Source organism: Triplophysa rosa, linkage group LG5, assembly GCF_024868665.1.
Source record: "Triplophysa rosa linkage group LG5, Trosa_1v2, whole genome shotgun sequence".
Taxonomy (NCBI): domain Eukaryota; kingdom Metazoa; phylum Chordata; class Actinopteri; order Cypriniformes; family Nemacheilidae; genus Triplophysa; species Triplophysa rosa.
This window is the reverse complement of record NC_079894.1, coordinates 5334765-5340817: the sequence shown is the minus strand read 5'-3', so window position 1 is coordinate 5340817 and position 6053 is coordinate 5334765. Positions and strand designations below refer to the sequence as shown.

General features: G+C 40.5%; 1 long non-coding RNA gene across 1 annotated transcript; it reads left to right on the top strand.

Moving 5' to 3' along the window:
* The first annotated feature begins 1827 nt into the window (after positions 1-1827).
* On the top strand, positions 1828-3523 carry LOC130554942 (uncharacterized). The gene is made up of 3 exons (XR_008963038.1): positions 1828-2845; positions 3081-3146; positions 3383-3523. It is a non-coding gene; the product is annotated as an uncharacterized LOC130554942 (long non-coding RNA).
* The last annotated feature ends 2530 nt before the right edge of the window (positions 3524-6053 follow it).

Here is a 6053-nt window from a genome sequence, read left to right as displayed (position 1 = left end):
AGCAGAGACCCCTGACAGACCTGCCAGTCTCCACGGGCGCATGCGCTTGTGGTTTGTGTCTGTGATGGGGGTCAAAGTCAAAGATGAAGATGGAGATGGGACCACGGAGAGAGAGAGAGTGACGGAAAGGGCCCTTGTTAGCTATCTTCCTGGAGGGCCCTCGAGCTCAGCTTCTGGTGCTTCGGCCAGCCAGGTGTCAGCATCCCACTCCTGAGATATGGTAATGGGGCCTGGATGAACTCTTCAAGGGCCTAAAAAGCCTCTTGCTCAGGAAGCATTTTACTGCGGTGAGCGCGGGAGACAAGGCCCACTCGTGCCGCTGCCCTATCTGGAGGTACAGGTGATTCAGGGCATTCCCTGGAGCTTCACTCATCACTGCCTCCAGTTATTACTGCCCTCTTTCATGTCTGCGAGGTTGCTTCAAGTGCTCCTAACTGCTGGGTTTACAGCTTTACAGGATTCTCAGGAGGAGTACGTTTACAGCAGCGTTTGGTGTTGTGACCACTGGTATCATTATGTGGTTGTCGTGCTTGCTTCTGTAAATTGGGAGATGTATTTTCACATTTCTAGCAATTGTATGTCCCAGCCACTCATTAACTCATCAGTTGTTTAAATTACTTCATTCGGCTTATTGTCCATTTTATTGTTTTATTAATAGTGAAGAACTAATTGGGAATTGGATCAGAATATGATGTGACCAGATGCAAACCAAAATCTCAGGTGAGCCCCACGTCCAATGTTCCCCTTAAGCTGCGCGCGCGCGCGGCCGCGCACGCTGCAGCAGAGTCCCGCGCAGCGTAGTTTGAGACCGCGCAGATGGCGGGCATCCACTCGGGACACTGCAATGGCGAAACGAAAAGAAGAAACGTTACCTCTGCAACATCCCAAAAAAAGGTTTGTTTGACTTTCAAACAAGAATGGTTAAATGAAATAGTTCAAACAGACACAAGTGATGGTCCTGGTAAATCGGTTAAATTGTCCGACATATTCATCCACGGAGCTAATGGGATTGTGTGCAAAATTTGCTCCCATGCTAAAATCAAAGGAGACTTTTCAACCGGGAAAACGTGGACAGAGTGGAAACTTGACTACCTAAAACGCCACTTAATACAAAAATGTCACACTGATGCTGTGAAATCACTGTATAATCAAAAGCATGGAACTTCGATTAACCAGCTTCTAGGGGAGTCGAGAGAATCAAGAGAAAAACGTACCGACCTCGCCAATAAGAACAAGTCAAACCCTGAACAAATTAAAATCTTGATCGATAATGTGCTTCTTGCCATCAAAATGAACTCGTCAATGCTGTCTGTTCAAGAAATTCATAATCATCTGGCGAAATACTTTAGCCTTCCCGACAGCTGGAGAAGTAAAAACTATGCATTTGAATTTGTGGAGTCAATTAATGCAGTTGTACAATCTGAGACTATGGAACGTGTGAGAAATGCCTATGCTCACACACTGATAGTGGACGAAAGCACAGATATTACAGTGCATAAAATGCTCGTTCTTTACATTAAGTTTAGGGAACAAAAACAAGTCGCTTACAAAACTGTTTTTGCTGGTATCATTCAGCTGGCAGGATGTAGCGCCCAGGATATTGCGGATGCTATAATGAAGTTCTATATGCATCAAGGACTTGATTTGCAGAAAATGGTAATGTTAACGTCTGACGGTGCATCGGTCATGTTAGGTAAACATAATGGAGTCACTGCAATATTGAGACTGCAAATACCGCACCTTACAGAACAACACTGTGTTGCTCATAGAGAGGATTTGGGAATTGATGATGCTTGGAAAGGCGTGCCGTTGATGAAGGAAGTCGAAACACTTCTCAGGACAGTATATTCAACGTTTAGTAGGTCTTCTGTGAAGAAAGGCAAATTCAATGAGTTGGCAGATGTTTTAGAAGTGGATTCACTGTCTTTTAGACCGCTGAACGAGGTTCGCTGGCTGTCGCGTCACCAAGCTGTAAATTCGTTTTTGCGAAACTACAGTTTGTTAACAGAGTACTGCACAAAAGAAGCAAACAACGACGACCCGATTGCGAAATACTGTCTCAAAAAACTGTCTGATCCGAAGTACAGAGTTGCAATTACTGTGCTTGGGGATGTGTTGGAAGAACTAGCTCAGCTCTGTGTCTCCTTGCAGCGAAGTAATCTTACCACGATTGACGCTCATTGCTATGCCAGAGCTAAAATGGAAAAACTTCGATCTCAGTATCTTGGGCAGCATGTTTACTGGAGCAATCGAGTGAATGAGCTGTTAGAAAAAAGTGACAGTTCAGTAAATACAACGAACATTATTCTGTTTGTGCATAAAGTCTGTGACCATCTTGATGCTCGATTTCCTGAAGGTGAGCTTAAAGAATGGTCTGCTTTTAGCCTAGAAACACTGGATTCAGCACTGGATTTTGATTATGGTACAGATTATGTAACCAGACTGACAGAGAAGTTCCACGCTTTTCTAAAACAAACAGACGAGTCAGCAACTGCGAGTATTTGTCAGCAGTACAAGGATTTCAAGTTCACCGTCAAGGAACAACGAAAGATGGGGGCGCTGCAGACATTTGGCGAGATGGTAACCTGGACACTAAAAAGTCAGGATTTCACTGAGCTTGCACAGTTGATTGACATTTGCGGGACATTCCAAGCGTCTAGTGCAGACTGTGAACGTGGATTCAGTCTCATGAATCGTATCAAGACAAATTCACGCAACCGCCTGCAGACCGCCCACTTGGATCAGCTTATGAGAATCCGGACTACACAAACAGAGGGCCCTATAAATCTGGACAAGGTCTACAATCACTGGAAAGGAGACAAGGATAGACGGGAAAGGTTTTAAGGTACGTTTCTTTATTAACAAATAAATACATAAATAAATAACAGTATAGTAAAAATACATTATAAAAGTCACTTAATGTGTTTGACTTGGACATGGACAGTATTAAGCAGTTATTAATTAGCTGATTAAAGCGTTAAATTTTTCCTGAATGTTAGGTTACTATGACAAGTTCTTTAATCACTGAAGTAAAACTAGACCCTATAGTTTTTATTAATATGGTGCATCTATGTTTTTAGATGCTGTTTTAAGAGAGGTTCTAATCTCCACAGACCTGCACAGCCAGTCAAGAAAGGACTAAAGAGGTAGGGTATAACAGTATCATAATAATACATTGTATAATGCACTTGGACAGTATTTTTAATATTGACTGAGATAGCAATTTCAATATAACTCTAAATATTATGTTTAAATAGTTATTAATTAGCTCAATAAAGCTTAAAATTTTGCTTAAATGTTAGGCAACTAACTATAAGACGTTCTATAATAATTGAATTAAAACTATACTGTTTTTATTATTGTTGTGCATCTTTGTCTTTAGATGCTGTTTTGGGAGAGGTTCTAATCGTCACAGACCTGCACATTCAAGAAAGGACTGAAGAAGCACTATGTTGTTTGTATATGGTTTAAATGAAATGTGGTTTAATAAAATGTGTTTGGTTAAAAATACGGTACTGTCATATATTATCTACACTGAATTTTGTTAACAGAAGGGAAGGGACTATTAATATAGGGGGGTAAGCAATCTACCAAACTATAGCCTATTAACATGCACCTCTTGTGTAGACTGTGTGTTCAATGAAGATGTTTGCTCAGGTTGCTCACAGCTTTAAAATTTGCGCTCACAGAAAAAGAAATTTGCTCAGTGCTGTAAAAAATTAGAGGGAACATTGCCCACGTCTACATTACTTAATTTATGATATTAGACACTTTTATCAAATTTGGTTTATAGGTCATTTAATATAAGCTGTAAATCTTTTGTTGTGTTTCAACAAACCCTGAAATTACAAACAGCACAGGTTTTGATAAAACTGTTAATAATAATAATAATAATACTGTTAAAAAGAATATTGTACAAATGTAGGCCTTTTAGGAAAAATTCTTAAATGAGTAAGAAGATAAAGTCAATGTATTTAATAATCTCAACTTAATCAATACATTTATAATATATATTGTATAATAAAAGGAACAAAACAGTCTTTTCACATGACAAATACATTAATTTAATTTAATTTTTTTAAATAACAAAAAGTTAAATGCTCTCTCATTTTAAAGTTGCTTTGGATAAAAGTGTCCAGGTTAAAACCAGAAGGTTGCCGGTTCGATTCCCAGGGCTGGTGGGTAACGACTGAGGTGCCCCTGAGCAAGGCACCTTACCCCTACTTGCTCCCCGGGCGCTGCAGTGATAGCTGCCCACTGCTCCGGGTCTACGTGTGTTCACCACTTGCTGTGCGTGTGTTCACTACTCTCTGGATGGGTTAAATGCAGCGGTCACATTTTGGGTATGGGTCACCATATCTGACTAATAGGTCACTTTCATTCTTTCATTATGAAATTACACATGATTATCAGATATTCACTGGTAAACAGATTTGATGTTCAGGATGCATTAATGCAGTTTCAGTGTTATCACTGTTTATGAGCAGTAGAGATCGAGTAAGACATTTGCAGAGAGAAAACGTTTTTTGTTTGTATGAAGGTTTGATTTTCATCTTCATGTGTGACCTTTGACCACACAACCAGTCATAAGTAGCACCAGTATATTTGTAGCAATAGCCAACAAAACATTGTATGGGTCAAAATGATCGTTTTTTCTTTTATGCCCAAAATCATTAAGGTATTAAATAAAGATCATGTTCCTTGAAGATATTTCATAAATTACCTCCTGTAAATATATAACTTTATTTTTGTGAGTGGATGCAGCAAAATCGCAAACAAAAATGGCCGGAAACACGCCTACAAACTTTGCTCGCTGATGCTCGCTGTTTGGGAATTACTCACTGAAAGGGACAGTTCACCCAAAAATGAAAATTCTGTCATCATTTACTCAGACTCAGATTGTTCCAAACCTTTATAAACTTCTTTGTTCTGCTAAACACAAAGGAAGATATTTGCAATAATGTCAGTAACCAAGCAGATCTCATCCCCCATTTACTGCCATAGTAGACATAATAAATCCTATGGGAGTCAATGGGGGATGAGATCTGTTACTGACATTCTTCCAAATATCTTCCTTTGTGTTTACCACAACAAAGCAATTTATACAGGTTTGAAATTATAAGAGGGTAAGTCAAATATGTCAGAATTTTCATTTTTGGGTGAACTATCAGCCTGTGAAAGTCTTTATTTATTTATATATTAAAGATATCAAGATCATTTTTCACAGAACGTTCTTTACACTTTGTGGGATAATTTTATGTAGCAAACAGCAAATCACAAAAAAGGACTTAAGCTGGACAGGCAGGGTCACATTTGATCACTCACGTGTATATAAACTGCTGTCTGTTGGTAAAACACAGCCAGAAGAGTGTTAAACTCGCTGTGATTGAAACATAAAGCAAACAACACTTATTGTAAGAGTTTTGTGCAGAGAGCTCTGTATTGACATGCTGGATTCGGCCTGTGAGCCATCTGCTGACTGTCTCTGTGTGTATCCTATCTAAAGCTTTATCTGATGCTATAGCAGCTCTAGAATTAGACTCTCTAATTTGGTCCCGAGAGCTCAGACGGGCAACATTTTTGAATGATGCAGCGTGTTTGCAACCCACGCTCCGTTACTCCATCCCATTCCTTCTTTATCCTCTCAAACCGACTCTCCCCTCCCTCTCCCTCACTCGCTCTCCATCTCGCCTCTTCTCAGTCTAGTGACACCACCTTGCCGACTAATTAGAATTCTGTCACTAAGTAAATGCATTGTGACCAGTGGGTGACAGCTGTGCCTCCCTGCCATTTGGTTTGGGAAAGAGAGAGACAATCAGTCGCGTGGCAGGCTCGCGGAGGCAATGGCAGCCTTCCTTTTAGTGGAAGAGGTGCTGCTCTCGCCACTGACCTGACAGTCATTTAAATTACAGCCAGTGAAGGGAAGCCCAGCCAAGCCGCTGGAATAATGCACTGACTGACTGACTACTGTTTGCCCTGACAACGATGCGCAGTCTCTTCCTTTTCAATTAAGAAAGCAAGTCGGGACGAGGTGAGCGCGGGGTCCGTGTCTC